Source organism: Puma concolor, chromosome B1 (genome assembly GCF_028749965.1).
Source record: "Puma concolor isolate L17-30 chromosome B1, mPumCon1.1.hap2, whole genome shotgun sequence".
Taxonomy (NCBI): Eukaryota; Metazoa; Chordata; class Mammalia; order Carnivora; family Felidae; genus Puma; species Puma concolor.
In genome coordinates this window covers 178,823,763-178,851,026 of record NC_141670.1, presented here as the reverse complement: position 1 = coordinate 178,851,026, position 27,264 = coordinate 178,823,763, and positions in this window count along the sequence as shown.

Here is a 27,264-nt window from a genome sequence, read left to right as displayed (position 1 = left end):
TCAGCACAGAGCCTGATGCAAGTTTGAACCCACAAACCAGGAGATCATGACCTGAGTCCAAGTTGGATGCTTAACCAACTGAGCCACCCAGGTGCCCCTTATATATAATGTTCTTAATGATTAAATATTTCCTCCCCATTTTTGTGGAATTAACGTTACTAACATTAAAACTTCTTCTAAGTGTTATAATACTGAGATTTTTATATACACTATTCAATAGTCTCATAATAAACTAAGACAAAAATTATCTTAGAATATCATATTTGGATTTAGTTTTATTGACATTCATTTTTAACATACAGAGTATTCTAAAAATCTTTTGGGAAAGTATTAAGTTTTCATAAATTTATTTATTTTTTTTTTAATTTTTTTTTTTCAACGTTTTTTATTTATTTTTGGGACAGAGAGAGAGACAGAGCATGAACGGGGGAGGGGCAGAGAGAGAGGGAGACACAGAATCGGAAACAGGCTCCAGGCTCTGAGCCATCAGCCCAGAGCCCGACGCGGGGCTCGAACTCACGGACCGCGAGATCGTGACCTGGCTGAAGTCGGACGCTTAACCGACTGCGCCACCCAGGCGCCCCAGTTTTCATAAATTTAAATACATTAAAATTCTTTATTTTCTTCATTTTTGTTAAAAAATAAACAATTTCATGTAATTTATAAGAAAATCCTGTGGTTTTCCTTTTGCAATAAGCATTATTTTGTTTTGTATAGCATCCATCTATTTGGTTGGGCTTTTTGGTTTTATTTTTCCTGTAGTGTTTCTGTTCTTTATTCCCTTTGGTTAGTTTTTATATGTGCAACTACTTTTGTTATTAATCAGTTTGTTTGATCAATTTTTTCTTTGAAATATAAAATATAATTGTTGCCTTTATTATATCATCATGTATTTTTTTTAGAGCTCACTTTTCAAGTTTCACCAGAATTTCCAAGCTGCAATTTCACTTTAGCAAAAATAAATAAATAAATTGCCAATAAGGACGTAAATAGTTTTCTGAGTTTCGTTATTTCAAATCTCAACTACACAGATAGGTTATTTATCTGTGATGATTGTGATTTATCATCATAAATAGAGAGTATATGGATGAATGATTTAAATGGACTTTAATTTAACTTTGTTATTTGATTGGATTCTTCATAAGTGGTTGCATCCTTGCCATTGAATATACCAAAGGAAGTCAAGTAGAAATCCAAAGAAAAAAATTTTCTGATACTCCAGGCTATTTTTCTACAAAGTTACTGATACTATCTGTGCAAAATTCAATATGGTTTATATATATTTTTTCTTTTATAATTTTTTTGTTTATTTATTTATTTTGAGAGAGACAGAGCGTGAGCAGGGGAGGAGCAGAGAGAAAGATAGATAGAGGAAAGAGAGAGAAAGAATCCAAAACAGGCTTCGTAGGGTCAGCACAGAGCCTAATGTGGGGCTTAAAAACATGAATCGGTGAGATCATGACTTGAGCCGAAACCAAGAGTCGAATGCTTAACCAAACCGAGCCACCCAGGTACCCCTCATATATTTTTTGAGGACACTTTTTTTTTCAAAAATAAATGGAAGTTTTGTACATCATTTTAGATGTCAATGTGTTCAGCTCCACGAACTTAACAACAACAAAAAAACACATTATTTTTAAAGTCTTGGAATTTTCATTACTGAACAACTTTTTAGGAAACATTAGAAACTTTGTCAACCATGACTAAAATCTTCATGTTTTTTCAGTGTCAGCCTATTGATAGTGATGCTGTTGGCCAGAAATGCCTGAGGCTTTCACCTGAGCCGGAATTACTTAAAACCTGCCACAAACATTTCACCTACCAGAACCAATACTGTGCCTGGACCAGCACTGTGGTTCTTATTATGATTGCAGGAGACACTTCAGCAAAAACCATCTGGGAACTTTAAGGAACAAGATTTACTTATTCCTAATCCTGGAGGGTACATGTCACACAGGAAGTCCACACAGCAAGGTCAGGGGTAGAGAGAGAAGGAGGTGTCAGGGACCTGGAGATTTGCAGTTACTAGTGCTCAAGGATGGGGTGCCTAGGGTTTCACTGGTTCACTCTTTACTGACAATTTTAAAGCCTAAGAACAGGAATTAGGTGGGGGAAGGGAGAAGTAGGGTCATTCAATCTGGTCAGTTATCTGTCGCCCAGGGCTCTCTAAAAGGGGAACTTCCTGGGTAGGACAGTTTGGTTCTTTAGAGTTGTTTTGCTAGTGTTATGCTGATGGATGTCTCCGAAATGAATGCTTTGGCAATGAAAAGCGTAATGACAGGCACTTACATTATAATCAGAAAGCTTAATTTTAGGCACTTGCATTACCCTGGATTTATTTATTTATTTAAAAAAAAATTTTTTTTTTTCAACGTTTATTTATTTTTGGGACAGAGAGAGACAGAGCATGAACGGGGGAGGGGCAGAGAGAGAGGGAGACACAGAATCAGGAAACAGGCTCCAGGCTCCGAGCCATCAGCCCAGAGCCTGATGCGGGGCTCGAACTCACGGTCCGCGAGATCGTGACCTGGCTGAAGTCGGACGCTTAACCGACTGCGCCACCCAGGCGCCCCTATTTATTTATTTTTTAATGTTTATTTGAGAGAGAGACAGAGCATGAGCAGGGAAGGGGGCAGAGAGAAGGGGAAGCACTGAATCCGAAGCAGGCTCCAGGCTCCAGCTGTCAGCACAGAACCCGACGTGGGGCTTGAGCTCACAAGCCATGAGACCACGAGACCACGAGACCTGAGGGGAAGTCAGATGCTTAAGTGACTGAGACACCCAGGCGTGTCCACACTACACTTGATTTATAACTCCCTAAAAAATATCTCTTAATTTCAGCTGACATGTTATATGTTATTACATGTACTAGATTATTCTGTTATGCCTATGTAAATATCATTTTATAATCTGAAAATCCTCAATTATTTTTAACGACACAGTAGATCTTTTTTTTTTTTTACAGTTCTGATTGTTTTATATTTTTTTCTTTATCAACGCTAATGAATAAAATATTTTCTGAGCTTTTCTTTCTGAATTCAATTGCTTTTTTGTGTGAAATTATTTCATGTCTCTTTTATTTATGATGGTAAATTTTCTTTGTTTCAAGCATGAGCTGAAAAGAATATAAATGACGTTTTAATAAGAAATATAAATTTTTAACACTTTCAACTTTTTTTTTTTTTTTTTTTTTTTTTTTTTTAATTTTTTTTTTTCAGCGTTTATTTTTATTTTTGGGACAGAGAGAGACAGAGCATGAACGGGGGAGGGGCAGAGAGAGAGGGAGACACAGAATCGGAAACAGGCTCCAGGCTCTGAGCCATCAGCCCAGAGCCCGACGCGGGGCTCGAACTCCCGGACCGCGAGATCGTGACCTGGCTGAAGTCGGACGCTTAACCGACTGCGCCACCCAGGCGCCCCTTCAACTTTTAACAATACAGCTTTTGAGCATAACTGGTAACAAACATTTTCATGATATGAATGTTACTCATTTTGGTTGAAATAATCAAGCTGTTTTTCAATCGAGAAATATAAATTTGTTATATTGGTATTAAAAGGTATTAAAAGGCTTTCTAGGTTCTTCTGATTTGTGCGAAATGTCAGTAAGTGCTGCAGACTCTTCATTATTAAACCTATTTATTCTTTATCACAGACTCAGAAGACTCATTTTAGTATTTTAATGGATATTTGACAAACATTTTATCTCTTTGTTTTTTTCATAATTCCCTGATTTTGAAAAATATTTATGCATAAATGTTTTTCTGTGCAAAGTATAACTTAAAATTACTGAAAATATTCTAAATTTGTGCTTTGTAAATGACCAATTTGGTTAATTTATATTCATTTCAATCTAAAGAGCCTATAAATAAAATAATACATAAAAAGATATTACCTCCACTGTTTCCACAGAAAATTTTGTATTAATATAATTTCAGGATCAGATTAAACAATATAATATGGGGATATACACTACTCATAATTTAATCAGGTAATTGAAGATAAAAGAATCAAGAAGAGATACTTTTTAACACATGCCAAGCCTACTTGTTCTAGAACCAAATATGCTTTGATTCAGAGACTATTCTAAGATCCTGCATAATTTTAGCATCGCCAACTTTCACCTTTCTTCCTTACAAACTCTATTTTCCAATTTGTAGCAAATGGAGAGGCATTGCAATCTAAATTATAAATTAGATGTTACTAATATTATTGTTAGAAACAACTATACAGAGAAGAAACAAAGGTAAAGCTGACTGCATAAACTCATTAACACCAAACTGATCTAATAGCAATTTCTATTTTTGAAAATTCCTTGTTCCTTTGTCTATCCAGGGACACTATCATGGATCCATATCAATTAACAATGGCCCACACCAGGGAGGATTATATCATTATGCATATGAGCAAGGTGATTCAGTTTCACAGTTTTATAAGTAACTGGTTTATGGTGGCCGATTTTTGGGAGTTTTACTATTATCTATTGTTCTATTTTATAGTTCACAATTCTCAAAGGAAAGTTAATTAAGCATGATTTTTTTAAGAGATAGGCTTCCTCTGGGGCAATGCAAAAGTCCTTTTCATATTTCAACAGTCACTTGCAACACACAAAATTGCCTTTTAAAAATGTCACTTGAAAATCACCACAATACAAAAAAAAAAAAAAAATCATCAGTTATAGCAAAGCCAGCCATGTAGCCACCTAAAGTTAATAAAGAACTCAGAGTGAAGCAAAAGATACCAATAAAGCAAACATTTAGTCATTCTAAATGTTCCTTATTATTAGTCTTATTGGAATAAAATTGGCATATATTTGTTTCAGGTGTACCACGTAATAGTTTGTTATTTGTATACACTACAAAATGAATATCGTAGTAAGTCTTGTTAGCATCCATGACCAAAAAATTGATCTCCTTCACCAATTTTGCCTGTTCCTCTCCCCTGTCCTTGTTCCCTTCTGATAACCACCAATCTATTTTCTGCATCTATGAGTTTGGATTTGCTTAGTTTTGCTTGCTCATTTATTTATTTATTTATTTATTTATTTATTTATTTATTTTTTTCAGATTCCATATATAATATAAATCGTATGATATTTGGTCTTTTTCTGTCTCTCTTATTTCACTTAGCATAACACCTGAAGATCCATTCATATTGTTGCTAATGACAAGATTTCCTTATTTTTCTTTTATGGTTGAGTAGTATCCCCTTGTGCATATACACTTGTGTGTGTGTGTGTGTGTGTGTGTGTGTGTGCGTGTTTTACACATGCACAGTAAGGTCAAGAAAAAGCATGGAAAGGGCACTCTGTGGCTTTAACGAGTCTTTGTCTGAAAGTACCCAGTGCCTTAGCAAGGCATAAGGAAAATGCAAAAAGGGCATTTACCAGCAAAGAAATCCCAAGTGGTCCCTACCTTTCTAGCAGATGCTTTAAGATTAGCCAATGAATATCTTTCTCATAGAATCCAGTTACCTTTCAAACTACTTCTGGATCTAGGACAAGTGAGTTTATGGGTAGCACCTCAGAATCCCCACAGTCCTTTCAGTCCCCTGGACATAATAAGGCCCATTGGTTTCCAAAGACACATGTTTTTGGAGTCTCATCTTTCTAAAGCAAGTCCCTGATATAGGGCACAAAGCCCTCACTCACTCCTCAGAGAGAAGCTCCACATCTGTGGGATCCCTTTCCGTGATGTGTCATGTGCTGGGGTGGGATTTTTGGTAAGACCATTATCTCTGTCTCTCCTGCCCTTCTCAACATGGCCTCTTCCCTCTGTTGTGGAGGGGGGTATTTAGCTATTTTTCCATTGTTTTTCAGCAGGAATTATTCAGTATGTACCTGTAGATCTCCTATATCCACGGGAAGAGGTGAGTTGAGGGTCTTCCTACACCCTGCCTCCCTAAATGTTCTTACACGCCCTAGATTTGAATTTCCATTCCTGCTGTTCCTGTTGTTTCCAAGCAACAACATTATTCCAAGTAACACCCAATCAGTTAATTTTTCTCCTATAATATTCTAGGGGAGCCTGGGTGGCTTAGTCGGTTAAGCATCTGACTTTGACTCAGGTCATGATCTTGTGGTTTGTGAGTTCAAGCCCCGCGTCAGGCTCTGTGCTGACAGCTTGGAGCCTGGAGCCTGCTTCGGATTCTCTCTCTCTCTCTCTCTCTCTCTCTGCCCCTCCCCTACTCATGCTCTGTCTCTCTCTGTCTCAAAAATAAATAAAACATTTAAAAAATTTAATATTCTAATTCTGCCTGTGGAATTGTCATTTTTATGTTTACAAATTGAAATTTTATATATAACTTATATATAATAAATTACAAATACATTACTAATGTTTCTGTACTCAGGCTTTTTATCTGTTCTTCACTTTTATAACTTAGTTTTCTCACAAGAGGAAAAGATAAAAATGTTCTGTATTTTCTCACATTCTTCTCATATGGGTCTAATCGTATTTTTGAACTCATGAAAATAATCTATTGATTGTAGAAAATTATTTACATAAAATCTAGTTCACTAATATCTTCATTTTGACTTAGAAGGAGACACATTGAATTTAAATGATTAATTGTTACGTTTTATCCTTTAAATTTTTTTTTCTAGATGACTTACAACAAATGTTGAACTTTAATTTGGTAAGGTTTCAAAAGTAAAAGTTTTTTCTGGTTCCATGAAGGATTTTTAAAAAATGGTTAAGGATCCAACTTTAAAACGTGTGAATGTTGTCTGAGAAAGGTTTGCTGATTTAGCCATTTTAATTCTCACTGAACACTTGTGAGACATACGGTTGGCAGCTATTATTATCCACTTTTTCCTCTCACACATTTGTGCTGCACTGTGATAGAACAATGGACAACAGTAGGACTTTTAAACACATGGTCATTTCATTGCTGTTTACAATTAGAGAAAAAAATGTGTATGTCTATGCAAACATGTCACACGTAGATATCTTTAGGTACTGTGTGCACAGTATCTTATGCACTTGGGTGGAAGATACTTTTGTTCGATGTCCCTCTGATTCGCTCTAGTTTTCTTCTAGTCCGTAGTATAGAGCCCAAACAATACCACTTCAGAGGATGTGCTGCTTATTAGTTAATTGTTAGAAGTAGCCCACTGTCCTAAGAAGATTTGGATTTATGGCAAGATCTAAAGGATTTAATCATTATACATAGAAATAAAACAAAAATAGCATACATTTAAAAACTATGTCTATAGTAGAGTACCGCATAGTCCATAATAACTTATTATAAAAATTTCAGAAAGAAAGATTTTTGGAGACCAACATTAATGTTTAGGAGATACAACATATCTTAAGAAAACACATCATTTAAATGGAATAGTAAAGATTAAAAACTTAATCACGGGGCGCCTGGGTGGCGCAGTCGGTTAAGCGTCCGACTTCAGCCAGGTCACGATCTCGCGGTCCCTGAGTTCGAGCCCCGCGTCAGGCTCTGGGCTGATGGCTCAGAGCCTGGAGCCTGTTTCCGATTCTGTGTCTCCCTCTCTCTCTGCCCCTCCCCCGTTCATGCTCTGTCTCTCTCTGTCCCAAAAAAAATAAATAAACACGTTGAAAAAAAAAAAAAAAATTAAAAAAAAAAACTTAATCAGATAGAACACAGCAAATAAATTAGTGAATAAAACCTACAGGTGGCTTTGGCCAACATGGCTAGCTGTTGCCAATGTTTTCCCTCTCTCTTCATTTTCAATGATAAAATAATTATTTTTAGCTGGGTGTATTATAGGGCCGCTTGCAACAAGGTTTGCATTTCCTGACTTCCCGAACAGAAAGGTTTGGCCAAGTGACCTTAGGATAAGATAAGCTGTGGGCCATTTTCAAGAAATGTCTTTGGGGTGCCTGGGTGGCTCAGTCAGTTAAGCATCTGACTTCGGCTCAGGTCATGATCTCACGGTTTGTGAGTTTGAGGCCCGCTTCGGGCTCTGTTGACAGCACAGAGCCTGGAGCCTGCTTCAGATTCTGTCTCCCTCTTTCTCTCTCCCTTCCTCGCTCTCTCTGTCTCTCTCTCCCTGTCAAAGTAAATAAACATTAAAAAATATTTTTAGAGAAATGTCTTTAATAGCCAGGTGCAAATCCTTCCCCTGCTATTTGGAAAATAGATATTACATCTAGGGATTAGTTCTTACACCAAGAGGCAGAGGATGATAATGTGATCACAAATGGGGGACCCATCCCTTTGGATGGTGCAGTTTCCATTATCAAACGTGGAGCAATATTGTGCAATGCTGGGTACGTGAAAGAGAACTTAACTGATCTTTCCCTTTAATTGCCCTTTGCCCCTGTTATAAAAGTTTCTTACCTCTGAAACTAAATAATCAAAACAGTTAAAAAGAATGAAATGGATAAGTGGGCCCAATTATAAATTAGATACAGAAAATGACATATTGTTAACACATATAAAGAGAAAATAAAAATATTGTAAGAAGTTTGTCAGTTATTTACTAATCCGCACGAATGTTTCCAACATATTTTTTACTTTCTTAAACAAAACCCAAAATTGATAAAATAAATGGAAATCAAAATTAACCAGTAATGATGATGATGATAATGGTCATTATAATAATACTAATTCTAATAATAATAAATATGTTTTCATCAAACAGTATGAATTATTTTAAAAAGCTCCATTACAGTAAATGATGAAAGTTACCCAAAACATGTTATAAGCAAACCTTTTTCTTTAAGAACATTGACATGAGTCATCATCATTATTATCCATATTTATAAAGTGTGAGGTTTCCTAGAGTGTTACTAAATGTCATCTTATTACTTAATCACAAACACAATAAAGCATTTATCATTTGACAGGTGAGAAAATTCCGATTTAAAAATATTAAATGATTTTTACAAAGTCATTAAGAATGGACATCATTGTGGCTTGAATACTGTGTGTGTTTTTTAATGCTTATTTATTTTGAGAGGGAGAGAGTGCTAGCCAGGGAGAGGGGCAGAGAGAGAGGGAGAGAGAAAAGCAGGTTCCATGGTCAGCATGCAGCCACATGTGGGGCTTGATCCCACAACTGTGAGATCATGACCTAAGCCAAAATCAAGAGTCAGAGGCTTATCAGACTGAGCCAGCCAGATGCCCCTGAATCCTGCCTATCTGACTCTGAAGGATGTATTCTTATCCACTACATGTACTATCCTTCCCAAAGATTTTCAAACTGGTCTAATTTTTAGGAATGTTTATAGATGTTACTTGGTGAGGGCAGTTCAGCAGGGGAATTTTGGTAAGTAATGATTAATCAGTTAATTTTCTCTAGGTCGCATTTTTTAAAAATTATTAAAATGCTAATGCACTTTTGGATTTCATGAAGGAGGCTATCATGCTAGGATTCTCAAACATATTTTGGTCATTAAATGGTTTTGAGGGTATAATTGGTAAACCTGTGTTCCACTTAACTGCTTTTGGAATATCACTATAGAATACTCACAGGCATCACCAGAGAAGTAAAATTTGTATATGGCAATAAATTTGTCACATTTTATCAATCACCATGTTTGAAAAAGGCTAGCATGGATTTTTTTTTCAAGGTCTCAGTCTTCAATATTGGTTTCACCTTTTTCCTCTATGTGTATCTTTTTCTGCAAATTTCCAAACTTCAAAATTAGCTATCTTTCTCTTATGCTTGTGAACTTTTGGGATTCAATCATTCATATCATCTCTCTTCCTATAACACTTGTTCTTTTCAACAAAGGTGAGAATCCACAAATGGTCCAATGTACCAACACCCTGTCGAATTCTCTTTCTCTCTTTTATTTTAGGTTAGGCATTGATTTGACTCCATTGAATAATATAAAATAATGAGTTTCATACCTTTTTTATGATATATTTAGTTTAGTATCTTTCTTCTTTTATTGCAGGATGTCAGACATTCAAATGGATGTGAACTCGTAGCCCTGTCCATTATGTTATTATTATTAAACTAATTGTTACTATTATTATGAGATAGATTGGATATATTCAAGGATATAAAAATATATAAAGAACACCTGTTAAACAACCTTATTTAAGAAATAAAATATTACAAATGAAGGTACTAAGGGACTGGTTTACAAGAACAGAGAAATCCACAGAAAGTTGGCTCCACAGAAAGTTACTGGACAAAATCGTAGGAAAACTATAGATGTAGTTTGTAATTTGTAGGGGTAAGTGACCGCATAAAGACTTGCAGTGAGACTGGAGTGTCTGCATTTATGTTTACTTACCAGAAAGGGCTCGCCTCCAAATGAAGTCCACTACCAGGGTCAAAGCAGATGAAGATGCCCGTATTTCAAAGAGGTGTCTTTCTGGCTTATCCACATACTAGCTTTCTTTTCTCTGTGTATGCTCAATTCCATCTCCTCTTGGTGCTCCATTACCTGACAATTACCTCACACTGGTTGTGGCTATGCCCACAACAGTCTAATAATTTTTCTCTTTGTGTTTCATCTATGAACTTCTTCCAGGGGATAAGAATTAGAATCCAGCATTCGTCTCCACCTCTAGGAATTTTGGTTGATCTGCCATTTTCCAGCATACCATTAAACTGCCTTTTTGCTTTAATATTGTATGTGAACATCCTATATTGCAATACCTCGTCTTCTTGCTGCATTGTATCATTTTCCCGACATTGGAAATTTGTTAAATTAAAAGTCAGTGTGACACATTCTGCTGCTTTCCAGCAAACATTTACACTGTTAGAGTCTTGCTCAGTGGAGTAAGTACAGTCTCCCTCCTTGTTAATAATGAATATATTGCTTGTTTTGGACCCAGGAATGCGATGGAAGTGATGTCATGTCCAAGCAGAGAATTTATAGGTGCTTGAGCAGTTGTCTTGGGCCCTGGTAGTCCTTTCAAACACCTTGAGAACATCAAGTGTCCTGGGAACACTGAAACTCACCTGCCTATCCGTGAGCAGGTAGTACATATTTGCTGTTGGAAATTACTGACATTTTGAAGTTGTTTTTAAGACAGAACTATTATAGCAAACTACAAACAGCATATCGTAAAGTAGAAGAGATCCAGATATCCTGGGTTTGACTCTCAGCAACTCCTACTTCTATGTGAACATCAAGTGAATTCCTGAAAATATTGTAGCAACTCACGTCAATGAGTGTGTGACAGAAGATCAAGTAAATCATGTGCGGATTTGGCTTTCCTTGAAAGCCATCTGCACTTCCATCCAATGTGGTATTAAGCTTTACTGTCTATATAGACAAAAAATTCATGACCTTAATGAATTCAGGTACTGTCCTTCCTTCAAACGTTACTTACGGTCCTAACATTCTGAAGTACTTCTAGTTGGCTATGATTTCTTTCCCATGATTTTTTACTTTGGAAATTCCAATCTTAATTTCTAAAATATTTCTTCCTATCATCCTCATCAAGCCACCTCTTGCTGACATTCACTATGCAGCTAAAACAACCACTCTTGGGGGAGGTTTTCGGTGGTCTATTTTTTTTTTTTTTTAAGTTTATTCGTTTTGAGAGAGAGAGAGAGAGAGAGAGACAGAATCCCAAGCAGGCTCCTCACTGTTAGCACAGAGCACAACACAGGGGCTCGAACTCATGTACTGTGAGCTCATGACCTGATCCAAAATCCAGAATCAGATGCTTAACTGACTGAGCCACCTAGGTGCCCTTCTGTGGTCTATTATTCTTAAGTAGATACCCTGCACTAAAGGGTTTCATTTTAAAATCACTTTACCTTGCCCTTTATTTGGCCAATAGCTCCTACAGATAAAGAATAATGCCATACCTCACATGCCACATTTTAAGAGTTTAATAAATATGGATATAAGATTATTATTATTCTCTTCTCTGATAATCTGTATTTTTTGTTTTTTTTTAATTCTAGCTACATTTTCCTTTGTATGATATTGATATAAAGCAGATGCTTATGTGTTTGTATCATACATAACATATTATTTATGTAGAGTCAAAAAAAGTATTTCAGGTTAAACACAAACCTCAAACTAAAATGCTGTGACAGAGGAATTTGAAAAATACAATGATATAGTCATATGGAGAAATAGGCTGATTCCTTTATAGATTGGATATTATAATTACTTTTTAAGTCATTTAAACTCATAGAACAAATGGAAACAAGATATGTGTCTAATTATAAAATAAAAAAGTAATATAGTCAGGAAAAGAACAGTTTTTTGGTAAGATCTAACAAATTTTTACACTGTATGTCCTTATACACATGATATGGAAGTAAAAATTGGATATAATTCTCAACAGAGATTTTCAGAAAATCATAAACAGCTTTCATTTGCTCATTTCTTGTCCTTAATAAAAGCCAAAAACATGCTATGAAGATTAATTGTAGTTCTCATTCCTACTGTCTTTGAATTGCTAAAGAAGAGGTATTATGATTTATTCATTTTAATTACCTTCAGGCCAAGTACTCTCCCATTTCACATAAGAAATGTCTTTAATTGGAACCCTTTGGCCCTTTTGCTAAGAGTTAAGTGAATATGATTTAGCTATAAAATATATGCTTTATATAACATGTTATGTATGTTATATATAGTATAAAATGTTATATGTAGGTTATATATAATATATATTTTTAAAAACCTTCCCAACTATATAGATACACCTTCTTTTACGAATGTTTCTAATTTGTCTTTTAGTACTCTGAAGTAAAGAACATTAAAGTTTTAACATTTTTTATTGAAGAGCGTATTTATGCTTTAAACAACAGACATACAGATGACAAGCTTGAGATTAAGCAATAAAAATAATACTTTTTTTTTTCATTTAATAAAGTCATTTCCCAAACCCGCACTTTCTACAAGTTTTGTCAGGAAACTACTGCTAATCCAAAAGCTCAAAATCTTTGTAATCATTAGTTAAGTAAACTGATACTAAAGTATACAAAATATTTTAAATGGTGTTGTTTGGAAATGGTTTACTTTTTAATCAACAAGACGAACACTCACAGTATTAAATTGATACAAATTAAATTGCCCATTAACACTTGGAAAATCTCAATTTTTAGTCATCTGCCAGGGGCTATAGAACACGTTATTTTGGCTATAACCATAATCTGTGTTCCCCACACATCCTTACCTCTCTCAAGATTTTGTTGTCAAATAGCTTGATAAATAAATTGTCATAGTTTTTGACCAGGACATGATAATCTTTCTAAGTCTCTCAGAAAATAAGTCAATGTATCATTCATGAGGAAAGCCAATATTTCTAGGGTCTTTCCAATTGTTATCCATTATTTTACATTAATGAAAAAGAATAAGTATAATTTAGCATATTTTGGAATGCTCTAATATCAGAAGTATAATTTTTTTTCTTTTGGAATTTAGATTTTAATCATTGTATTTTAAAATTATTATTCACGTACTACAACTGTTCATTTATAGGCCAGAATTTTACAGGCTTAGTCACAGAAAATGAGGAGCATAACATACGTTCCGGATCAGGCTCCATTCTATTGCTCCCATATCATGTCTGTGGAGAGCATACAATTGATGAGGAAGTCAGCAGGAGAGATTAATGTGACTGTTGGACGGAACAAGTATCTGTGATTCAAGAAGTAAATTTTGGTACTAAATTAGTTGAGAGATAAGAGATGTATTAGGAGCCCATGAATATGCTGACTACTTACATTACTCCTATTGTATATGCATATAAATTGCAATAAAACAGGGGAAGTGTCTTATTGGAAAGGTTGGGAAGCAAAGTTATTAAACTAGAGAACAGAGGTCTTTATTTGAAATCAATTATTCCTCAGCTAAATTGTCAATGACTCTAATATAAGGGAAATAAATTAGCAGAATCTACACAATAGTATAATTCTTCAGAAGCTCCGTATTTATATCTAGTGATAAAATAAATATATCAAATTTGATCACTAAATGATCAATACTTTATTCACTGAATACTGAAATGGTGTGTGATAAAAGAGGTGTCAAATATAAATCAAACAGATTCTCCTGCATAAAGCCTACAGTCAGGACAGGAAGATTACCTAGCAACAAAACCAACTACACTGCAAAGTTAAAATGGATAAATCATTTATTAAGATGGACTTTGAGAGTTTAGGAAAACTATAACATATTTCCATGAAAGTCTATTATCAAAGGAATTCAAGTAACATATCTGCATTCAGGGACTAAGAGAATAGGATTTATAATTTAAGAATGTAATTCTAAGGACAAATTGGAAGACCTAAATGTAGAATAATCATGAGTCTCTGCTGAGGTAACTAATAGAGGCTTTCTTTAGGTATAGGCAAAGCTATAACTAAAACTTATTATGTTATGATAATTGTGTGCCCCCCAAATTCACGAGTTGAAGCCCAAACCCTCAGTGTAGCTGAATTTAGAGATAGGGTTCTTTAAAGAGGTAATGAAAGTTAAGTGAGGTCATCAAGGTGCTTTCCCTAGTCCTTATTAGGGACTTGTGTCCTTATAAGAGGAAGAGACTGGAAATTACTGCCACCACCTTCAACACAACTACCCAAAGATGGCAAAATGCAGTAAGGGTCTGAGGGCCATCTGCTAGCAGAAGCCAGAATCCCCAGCCCAAATCTGGACCACACCCTCCTCTCCAATCACATCCTCCACCTGCCCACATTATTTAAACCAGAGGGGATGTTTCTAATCTGAGGATGTTTTGACAGGATGCAGCCCCTGCAAAGGATCTTGGTCATTTGGAAGAAGGTACAATGTCCCCTCTGGCCAGGGGAATGTGAGAGAAGGAATAGTGACGATTTTTATTTTCTTTGTTTAAGGAGCTTGCTTAGTTAATATAAATAATAAAAAAGCCTTAGTATATTTTCTGTAACATGGAATAATATTCTAATGTCATTAATTTTTCTTTTTTTGAGTTTCAGACCAAGCACAGATGCCATTTAGATTAATACATTTTTGAGGAGTGTTCCACAGGAGAATTTTATGACATAGTAGGTTTTTGGTGTCAGGCGAGCACCAGGAAGTCTTTTGTTGAGAGACTTTCTCTCAAAAGCTCAGAATCCTTGTTTTTCCTCTGACCTTTTAAACATAAAGACACAAGATTCCTCAGCAAGGGGGGCATTTTCTTTGTCTTGGGTCCTTGGGGATTTGCTCTGGGCTGAGATTGCTCAACTGAGGAAAGAACAGAAAAGTTCTGAAGACCTCCCCCACCAACAGGGGTAAAGGGTAAAGTGTCTCTTAGAAAGCTGATGTAAAAGCTTAGAAGTGCCCTCCTCACTCCTCTTCTTCCTACTCCCTTCTCAAGGACACAAGACAGAAAGGCTGCTCTGTCAGAAGGCAGCCATCTACAAGCCAAGGAGACCTCAGAATAAATCAAATCTGTCAAAACCTTGGTCTTTCCTCTCTCATTGTTTTTATTATTCATGGATCCTTAAAGAAAGATAAAATTTAGGTAGACAGAGTCACATTTTTGGGGGACACCAATCATTTTATGGAGTTAGCTTCCTTAATCGAAATATATAAGAATTACTTGGGGTTTTAATATCTAGAATGATGGATAGAGTAAAAACTTCTGAAAATCTGATCCTGTATAATAGTACCTACAGCAGTCCCCCCACCCCCAATTCTTATAAACATCCACAAAAAAGAGCTCTGTGTGGTCATACTTGGGGCCTTCCTCCTATGGCTCTTTCACTTTGTCCCATAGCTGATCCTTCTTGTTCTCCAAAGCTATGAACCATCTAACTACAAAATAAATCTGGCCGTGCCATTGCCCTTCTTAAAAATAAGCAAACAAACCCAACTCTCTTAGTCTATTTTCTGGCACTAACATCCAACAATGGCAAGATGGGTACAATGGCCACTCCTGCAAACTTAATCCTTTACAACTCTTTTGGAAAGCAATATTGACAATATTCCCATGTCACTCATGGGAATCTATTTTAAAGGATAAACATCTATGGGAAATAACAACAAAAGAATCAGTGGTGAAATATGTAACAGAGGAATTTTATTCTCATAGCCTCTTCTGAAATGGTGGTGGCAGCATATTATATACTACTCAGATAAAGAACTGAAACATGTATTCACTAGGTCCTTTCTTACTCTCCTGGTAGCTTACGTTAAAGCCTTTATGAAAGCTTTGATAATAACATCTCAGGAATTTTTAAGAGAAAAAGGACAGCCAGGGGGCGCCTGGGTGGCGCAGTCGGTTAAGCGTCTGACTTCAGCCAGGTCACGATCTCGCGGTCCGTGAGTTCGAGCCCCGCGTCGGGCTCTGGGCTGATGGCTCAGAGCCTGGAGCCTGTTTCCGATTCTGTGTCTCCCTCTCTCTCTGCCCCTCCCCTGTTCATGCTCTGTCTCTCTCTGTCCCAAAAAATAAATAAATGTTGAAAAAAAAATTAAAAAAAAAAAAAAAAAAAAAAAGGACAGCCAGAATAGACAGATCATTCTGTGTATTTTTCTATTCTGTGAGAATAAAGATACATTTCATCTTTTGTATTTTTACACACTTCTTCTAATTTCCTCAAAATATCATACTTATCATAATACTTAATAATAAGCCTAATTAGTTTACTTTGCAAAAAAGCCCTAACATTGTGTTATAGTATAATTCTCCATGTATTCTATCTAATGAAAAGGCCATGTGCCATACAAAATAATATATATACATTTACATGTGATAGTGATAGAATTGGGTCAAGTAAAGACATGCTAAAACTTGGATGACTTTATCTTATGAGGTACCTTGAAATACTAAACTAAGCAACATTATCACATGTAATACCCCATTGATGTCCACTGCTTCTGGTAAATCTTTTCAATTTCTACACAAATTGCCACATTAAAAAATTTTTTTGGGGGTGGCGCCTGGGTGACTCAGACAGTTGAGTGTCCAACTTCAACTCAGGTCATGATCTCACAGTCTGTGGGTTCGAGCCCTGCGTTCAGCTCTGTGCTGACAGCTCAGAGCCTGGAGCCTGCTTTAGATTCTGTGCCTCCCTCTCTCTACCCCTCCCCTGTTCATGCTCTGTCTCTCTCTGTCTCTCAAAAATAAATAACGTGAAAAAAAATTTAAAAAAGAAATATATTTTTTTTAAATCAACACTTCGAAAGACCTGAAGATGTTTTACATAATGAGAAATACTTAAAATATACGCATACTATGGTTTCTCATGTCCGGTCCTTTTCAGACACACCTAACTCTTGGAATGCTCCCTCTTTTCTGTCTACCTGACAAAAATTGTTTTATGTTTTAGACCAAGTCAGAAGCTTCCTACAGAGCATCTTTTTCCTAATACACAGAATAAACCAATTTCCTTTCTATGCTTTCTCATGATTACTGCATGGTACTGAGATTTTTTTCCCCTAAAAACCTGTCACTCACTTAATTATACTACTTATTATATAGTCATTGTTTTGAGGCCTTCCTGTGACTGAGGCTGGCCTGATGATAGTACTTTATTCCATTGGCTACCATGATTGATTCAAAGAGTTGGCACATAATCAATGTTAATTCTATTAACATTTTACATTATACATTATATGTGTATATAATATATGTATATATAATTATACATTATACATTAACATTATATTTTCCCTCTTCTCCTCCCCTCTCTCTTGTTAATTTTGAGTGGAAGAAGATAACCCATTTCCTCTTGTGTTACCAAGAGCTTTCACCATCTCCTTATTTCTATATGCTGGCAAACAGAAAACTCTAGTCAGAAATGGGAAGAAATGAATTTGCATGCACAGAAAAACTATTGCGAAGAGAGTAAAAAAACCTACTGAAGACATCAAGGCCCTTGTTTTAAGTATTTCAAATGTGCACTGCGCCCTTGGTCTTTATAATTGTGCAAGCCCATTAATCCACATTTATGCTGGAGCTAATTTGAGATGTGTTAATGTCACTTGCAACTGAAAGATTCCTGACTTACGTACATACCTACGTTAAGATTAAGATTTAGCTTTAGTACTGACAAAATTTAGTTCAACCAATTAACATCTGATTAAAAACATTTTAACCACATTTTCTCGATGATTACATTCTAAGGCACTAAAGCGGAGGGTGTTCTGTTTTGGGTTTCTTTGAATATTGAGTAGAAGATAAAATTATTTGAGTATTCATGAAAGAAAAAGCTAGAGGGAGAAATATATAGTTCAATGCTTAGCAATTAGGAGTTCAAATTCATGGAGGATAGAAACCTAAACACACACACACACACACACACACAAAGAAGGAAAAGAGAAAAGTCTTCATGTTTCTTCTGTGTACTCCCTTTCCCTCTGTAATTATGTACATAATAGGGAAGTCCCATTAAAAAAAAACAAAATGCCGACAAAGAATATATTAAAGTTGTTGGTGTTTTTAAATTTTTAATTAAAATGCCCTTGTTGTTGTAGTAGAAAGGCATTTTCAGTTTCTTTTATAAAAATAGTAGATAGGGAGTTACAAATGGTGATCAATTACATCTGGCTTCACCATATGGAAAACTAAGTCTTTTAGAATTAGTTTTTTTTCTGGCATATGCACCTTTGTATTTTACAAGGCATAAGGGGCCTATGCACTACGCAGGAATTTAAAAAGAGAAACTTTATTGTATTGTTCCCTAGTGTCTAGCTAATATGAATTCTCAATTGGGTTGGCATTTTCTTCTCGATCAGTTAACTGAAATCATATTGTCACAGAACAGAGACTCATCACTAAAGACTTACTTTCAGTGTAATTTTTACATTGAATGATTTCTCTCTTAAACATTTGGTTTGTCCTTTGTAATAGATTTTGCACACTGTAGTTGTCTAGGCAATAGGCAGTGGACAACAGAACTTCCTAAATAATTGGAGGGAAGTATAGGGGTAAATGCACTGAGAATTAAAATAAAACCACTGAGTAGAACTGCAGTGGCATAAGATTGGCATCTACATAAAATTCTCTTTCTTTTCAAGTTGACTTATCCTTTTGTCAGATCCAAACTATGTTGGCCATGTGAGCTGCCCTTCAGTCAGCCTGAGAGCTTGCTTCAGTTTTCATTTGAAAAGGAAAAGGGGGGAAATGGGGCACCTGGGTGGCTCAGTCCCTTGAGCTTCTGGCTTTGGCTCAGGTCATGATATCATGATCTCACGATCTCATGATTCATGGGTTTGAGCCCTGCATTGGGTTCTGCACTTATAGCTTGGAGCCTCAGATTCTGTGTCTCCTTTTCTCTCTGCCCCTCCCCTGCTTGTGCTCTCTCTCTTTCTCTCAAAAATAAACATATAAGCATATATATGTGTGTGTGTATATATATATATACACATATGTATGTGTATATATACACACACATATATATGCTTATTTATACATATGATATATATATATATATATATATATATATATATATATATATATGAAATGTATATACACATATGAAAAGGGAAGGGCAGATATACATATGAAAGGGAAGGAAGATTCATGAGCAAAATCATCATCTGGGACTATTATTGTCCTGATGCTGTATGCATGCCACACATTAAGAAAAAGTTTCTGGTGATTCACTACTACTCTCTTCTAAACTCTATTATCTATTTTGATCTTATAAATTCTAGCTTTATTAGTAACAGAGAAGGCATATAAGCAATTTCTGCTGTTCTTATTTTTCCAAGAGTTGTATTTAGCATGCACATCACTAGACTCCTTTTATATATCAATAATATGTTGATCTACTATACCACACCTGTAGGATGGGGATACATGTGGCACTTAATGATCTTGGGACATTGCAACCAGGTGAAATTTTTAAAAAGTAAAAGAAAAACTCTACTGAACTCTACTGAGTAATTTGGAACCTATCATGTTCAGATGCATTTTCTAGCCTTTTTTTTTTCTTTTTTCCATAGGAGAAAAGATGGCTGTTTTTAAAGACACATTTTTAAGAGCCAGACATATTAAGATACACTGGTTCAAGAGCCAGAGTTTGTAGGAGCTAAAGACTTGACAGTTTAGGTTCTGTGACAGAGATGAATCTACTATAACTCTTGAATCAACCATAAGGTTTTCAGGAGGTTTAAAGTTTGAGGCTCTGGTGTCTTTCAGTAATGACAGAATTCTGTAAAACAATCTGAACCTGCATATGTCAAGACAAAATAGATATATGTAGGATTCTGTAATTGACTGTGTGTACATTTGAACAAAGTTGTTCAAAGTTAAGTTTCTAAACAACAGCAAACTTTCCTCTTATATTCTCCTTTTGACCAAAATTAACACAAATTCCCAACTTCCACCACCAAATTCACTAAACACTTATTTTTAAAAGTATCCCACAGGGGCGCCTGGGTGGCGCAGTCGGTTGAGCGTCCGACTTCAGCCAGGTCACGATCTCGCACTCCGTGAGTTCAAGCCCCGCGTCAGGCTCTGAGCTGATGGCTCGGAGCCTGGAGCCTGTTTCCGATTCTGTGTCTCCCTCTCTCTCTGCCCCTCCCCCGTTCATGCTCTGTCTCTCTCTGTCCCAAAAATAAATAAAAACGTTGAAAAAAAAATAAATAAAAATAAAAAAAAAAATAAAAGTATCCCACAAATAAGAGTCTGTCAGATACTTGTTCCATAAAATGGGGGACAAAACCCAAAACCCAGCTCTGAGAATTTACATAATCTGCATCATGTTGAGTATATTTTCAGAGGAAAGTTTCAAAAGGAAACTTCCCCCCGGGAAAACGAGAAGTCTAGTTCAAACAGTCTCTTATACGGATGTTTTTGGCAGGAAACATGGTGGTTGTGTTACCAATGATGGAACCAAATCCACATGAGTAGTTTATTAATGGGATACTGGGTCAATTGACATTACAAGCATATAATCAACTTGAAAATGCTTATCTTTGGGGCGCCTGGGTGGCTCAGTCGGTTAAGCGGCCGACTTCGGCTCAGGTCACGATCTCACACTCCGTGAGTTCGAGCCCCGCGTCGGGCTCTGTGCTGACAGCTCAGAGCCTGGAGCCTGTTTCAGATTCTGTGTCTCCCTCTCTCTGACCCTCCCCCATTCATGCTCTGTCTCTCTCTGTCTCAAAAATAAATAAATGTTAAAAAAAAAAATTAAAAAAAAAAAATGCTTATCTTTTTCTGACACGGTTTGGTTGGTTGGCTGAATTCTTTCAGTCTTTTGTTCTAATTTGGCTGTAAATCAATTGGATTGTGTGGCATCAAAGGCTTTGCGTTTTGTGGGCTTGTAGTGATAATCATAAAAGTTACTGGAATTCCAACCTCATCCTCCTCATATTATATGAGCTGAAACAAGTCTAAGTATTAAAACATCCCAAGGCAATCTAATATGCACACCTCTCCCGTTGATCTAGTCCATTAAAAAGTCAGTATTTCTTATAGTACAATAACATTGAAGTGTGTTTCTAAAATAGAGGAAAATTAAGAAATACTATCATCAGGCATGAAAATAGAGTATATGTATTATCCATGATTAAATAAACCACAACAAATCATAATATTTAAGTAAAATTTACTTGACCAATTTTTTTTAAATCGGCCAAATATATACCTAAAGTATTAGTAAAATAAAGGGACAAATTCTTAGAGAATTAAGTGGCTTTACTCACTACTTCAAATTTTATTTAACCTTTCAAAACAAATCTATTTCTGGCCATCTGTACAATCCCAGACTGCTTTCATCACCTGAAGAAGGCTGTCTCAAATATAATCCATGCAGCAAATCCATAAAAATCGCTCTTTAGTGAACACCTTGGCTACTTAAAATGAGAAGCATACTACCAATGTGTATTTTTTCACAATTCCTTGAAATCTAGTTTCAAATTCTGAGAGTTTATGCCCATTGTAACATAAAGAATGAGTTAAATTTTGGCTAAAAATGATTTCCCTTGTAGGGACGCCTCAGTGGCTCAGTTAAATGTCTGACTCTTGATTTTGGCTCAGGTCATGATCTCCTGATTCCTAGGATGATGGAGCCCTGCATCTGGCTCTGTGCTGACAGTGTGGAGTCTGCTTGGGATTCTCTTTCTCCCTTCATCCCCTGTTCATGCTCACTCTCTGTCCAAATAAAGAAACATTTAAAAAGTAGCATTAAAAAATTATTTCCCCAATAATTTTAAAATATTTTCTTGATTTTTTGACATACATTTATTAGGTCTTTATGGATAAAATATTGGTTAAGATTGAATTCGGTTGTTAGCAACAGAATACCACCACATTAAGTGGTATGTTTTATTTTCTCTCTCTCTTGCTCTCTTCTCACTCTCTCTCTCTCTCACACATAAGCTTAGCTGAGGGAAAGACATTTTCTTTCAATTCTACTTTCTTCAATTGTTGCCTTTCATTTTCAAGGTTTCAGCCCGACTACTGCACCCCACGCACTGTACTTTCATTTCTAAATGGAGTAAGGAAGGAACTCAAAGCATAGATCTTAAGACATATTAATATGTGTGTGTGTGTGTGGTTTATTATTATTTAAGTTGATGTAAAATTCACATAAATAAAATCAATCACTTTAAAGTGTCTAGTTCAGTGGCATTTAGTACATTACTGATATTGTGCAACCATCATTTCTAGCTACGTGCATAAAATTTCCATCAGCACAAAAGAAAACCCCATATTCATTAAGCAATCACTATCTAGCCGTTGGTAAATACTAACCATTTTTCTGTCTCTATAGGTTTACCTAATTCTATATATTTCACATGTATGGAGCTATACAGTTTGTGACCTTTTGTGTTGGGGTTCTTTTATTTAGCCTAATGTTTTGGAGGTTGATTCACATTGTAGCGTGAATCAGTACTTCATACCCTTTTGTGATGAAAATCAGTTGTACAGATATACCACTTTTTGTTTTTGCATTCATCAGTTGATGTAAATTTGGATTATTTCCACTTTTAGCTATTGATACTATCGCAGCTATGAATATTCTTTTATAAGTATTCATTTGGATGCCTGTTTTCAGTTTCGAGGGGTACATAGTTAAAAGTAGAATTTCTGGCTTACATGAGAATTTTACATTTAACTGTTTGGGGACCTGCCAAACTTTTCCACAGAGACTATGGTATTTTACATACCCACAACCAATGAGCGGTCTTTGGTTTCCCCATATCCTTGCCAATACTTGTGAGTTTATTTTTCTATTTTATAGACATCTGACTGGGTATGAAGTATTATCATAAGTTATCACTGCACTATTGACTAATGATGTTGACCATCTTTTCAGGTGTTTTTTTTTTACCTTTTGCATATTTTCTTTGGAGACACATTGAGTCAAGTCCTTTGCTTACTTAATTTTTTTTATGTTTATTAATCTATTTTGAGGAAGAGAGAGACAGAGCACAAGCAGAGGAGGGGCGGAGAAAGAGGGAGAGAGAGAGAGAGAGAGAGAGAAGGAGAGGGGCAGAGAGAGAATCCTAAGTAGGCTACTCACTGATGCTGGGCTCAAACTCACCAACCTTGAGAACATGACTTGAGCCAAAGTCAAGAGTCAGATGCTTAATTGGTAATAAGAAGCCACCCAGGGGGCCCAAGTCCTTCAGTTTCTTTTTTACTGTGTTGTTTGTTGTTTGTGCTTTTATTGTTGAGTTGTAGCTTTTTATATATATATTCTGGATATTAGATACTCATTAAGAATATGTTTTTCAAATATTATTTTTCCATTCTATAGGTTGCATTTTCACTTCCTTGATATTTTCTCATGATGCACAAAAGTATTAATTTTTACTAAGTCAAATTTACTATTTTTTCTTTTGTTGCTTATGTTTTTTTTTAATTTTTTTTTTAACGTTTATTTATTTTTGAGACAGAGAGAGACAGAGCATGAACAGGGGAGGAGCAGAGAGAGAGGGAGACACAGAATCCGAAACAGGCTCCAGGCTCTGAGCTGTCAGCACAGAGCCCGACGCGGGGCTCGAACTCACGGACCGTGAGATCGTGACCTGAGCTGACGTCGGACACTTAACCCACTGAGCCACCCAGGCGCCCCATTGTTGCTTATGTTTTTGATGCCATATCTAAAAATCCATTGCCAAATCCAAGGCCATGAGGATTTCACCCTTTATTTTCTTCTATGAGTTGTACAGGTGTATCTCTTACATTTACGTCCTTAATCCCTTTTGAGTTGATTTCTGTCTATGATATAAAATAGAAGTCCAACTTCATTCTTTTGCATATGGATATCTAGTTTTTCAAACACCACTTGTTGAAAAGTTTATTTTTTCCTTATTGAACTGAATGATCATGGCATCCATATTGAAAACCAACTGACCATAGAGATATATTGGTTTATTCACAAACTCTCAAATCTCTTCTCTTGATCTATATGTCTATAAATAAGCCTATACTTTTGTTTAGATTGCTGTAGTTGTGTAGTAAATTTTGAAATTAATCCTCCAATTTTGCTTTTCTTTTAAAGATTGCTTTGAGTATTTTGAGTCTTTTCTAATTCTATATGAATGTTAGTATCCTTTTTTGTTTCTTAAAAATAAAACAAAGCAAAACAAAACAAAGAACTTTTGGGATTTTGTAGTGGTTACATTGACTTTTTAGGTCACTTTAAGTTGTATTGCCATCATAACAGTATTAAGTCTTCCAATCTATGAACACAGGATACCTTCCTGAGACACTAACCTTCTAAGCCCTTCATGTCTATGTAACATAAGCCACTTGTTATATCCCTATAACTAAAGAAAACCTTGAAGATTAATTTCAACCTTTTGCTGCCCTGAAAACACTGGAATTAATTTATAAAGGCAGAATGTGAAATGAATATTGGGGGAAGGGCAATTAACAGTGTCTCTGTACCTCATAACTAAATTCATGTAGAAATGATGTTTTTAGTTTCACAATCACTTTTTAAAGGCATTGAAAATTGGTAGAACCTTTAAGGATCAGATTAACTAAAATTATAGAAAACTAAGAACCACTCGGCCAAGGGCTATAATTGGAGCACTCACACGTGGGTTTCTCACGCCATGAAAGCCAGCTCTAAATAAGAAAAATATCAGGGGCACCTGGGTGGCTCAATCGGTGAAGCATCTGACTTCAGTTCAAGTCATGATCTCACAGTTCATGGGTTTAAGCCCTGCATTGGGCTTTGTGCTGACAGCTCAGAGCCTGGAGCCTGCTTCAGATTCTGTGTCTCCCTCTCTATTCCCCTCCCCACCCAGTTCATGCTCTCTCTCTCTCTCTCTCTCTCTCTCAAAAATTAATAAATGTCCAAAAAGAAAGCAGAATATCAAAGAATTTGTAGCTTTTTGCAGGCCACTAAAATCCACACCCCAGCCACGAATTATTTCCACTCCTGACACATAAAAAATACCCACTCCCATGACTTTCAAAGGTCTAATTCATTATAGGAACAAGATCAGGTTTGAAGTCCAAGACTTATCATTTAAGTCAAGTACAGGAATAAATGAGGTTTCTCAGGTATAGTTATTTTAAAGCTAAAGACTTGTGAACTAAAAAGACAGGCTATTGGCCTAAGATTTTTCTGAGGACATAACACAGGAAATCATACTCTCACAATGAATTTCATTTTATCTGTACATATTTCTTGTTTTAAGAATCATTTTCTAGAAGCGTCTAGAAATGAGAAAAAATTTCATTTGCAAATCCAGAATTCCCCACTCCTTGATTTATCCCCAAAATGGTACTCAAAATCATCATAGTTCTTTCTTTAATTTATCTCCCTCTCCCTGCATTTTATAACAGGCAGCTAGTAGAAGTCAGATATCACCGCCCAGATGTCACCACCTATGTCGCTCTGCAAAATCTTTCTGGCTAAATTGGATACTAAATTAGATACCCTTTATATTTTCCATATTTCTGCAGGAGACATTGTTGCCAAATTTGCCACCATTACATAACAATTACTCCTTTCCTCTGGTTTTCAACATTTTCTCACTATCCTTCAAGCCTATGAGTCATGAAGCCTCATCTTTCAATTAGAGTCTTCTCAAAGTCCTTCCAGCCTCTGCTTACTGCCTAGTCTGAAAGACAGTGTCCTGTGTCTTAGGCTTTTGGTATGTTATACTCCACTTCCAGATACCAAAATCCCTTCAAGTTCTATATCAGTCTGTAATAAACTGCTTTGTAACTTAGTGGCTTAAAACACCATTTTCTTTTGTGAGTCAGGAGTCTGAAAGGCTTTGGCTGGATATTTTTTCTCTAAACCACATGGTGTTAAGTGGGGTGTCTGGGGCTGGAGAATCCACTTTCCAGGTTGCTTTCTTGCATGTCTGGCACTTGGGTTGCGCTGCTAGTTAGTTGATGCTGGGAGCTCAACTTGGGCTGCTGAAAATGTGCCTACATGTGCCTTCTCCATATGTCCTGAGTCTCTCAAAGCTTTTGTGGCTGGTTCCCAGAGGGAATGAATGTAAACATTACCAAAGTGGATGCAGAAGTGGCCAGCCTCTATGGCCTTAGCCCAGGGACAGTACATCATTCTTCCATTTTTGCTTATTTAAGGAAGGCACAGAGCCTGCCCAGATTCAGCATGATGGGACAGAGTGGACCCCACTTCTAGATGGAAGGCAAGCCAAAGAGTTTATGGCTGTCCTCCATCTTTAATCTGGAACTGGTAAGATTTACTGAAGCTGAACACATACACATTTTGCCACTCAACAAGCTTTTTCATCCAGCATATTCCATTCAGTATATGCTCAACACATGCATGTGCATATGTTTCCAAAATACATGTTCTGGAAGGTTCATAATATCACTATTTGTAATTTAAAAAAAGGAAAATATTCAAATGTCCATTATGTACAACTCATAAGAAATTTTGGTATATTTGCAAAGATAGAATATATGGAATTGTACTTAATAATCTACAAATAAATATGGACAAAAATTATAAACATAATGTCGAGTAAAAGGCCAAAAGAAAAAAAATATATGTATATATCATTCCATTTACATAAAGAAAAAAATAAAAAGGCAAACTGAATCTATTTGGTCAGATATTGATATAACATGAATTAGGGGTTGAGATTCTGGTTTGTTGGGATATTAACTTTCTTGATCTTCTTTCTGGTTCTGAGTTATGATCAGTTTGTGATTATACACACACACACACACACACACACACACACACACACACACGTACATATTCAACTACAATAAGTTAACAAAAAAGAAAAGAAAAATTATGATCTCACACTGTATCAGCTTTTGTATTTGCTATTTTAGCAAATTACCAAAAATTAAAGTAGCTAAAGTAACACATTTATCATCTTTGAGTTCTGGAGGTCAGAAGTATGAAACAGGTCTTCCTGGGCTAAAATCAAACAAGGCTGCATTCCTTCCGAACGCTCTAGGGGAAAATCCATGTCTTTGCCTTATTCAGTTTCT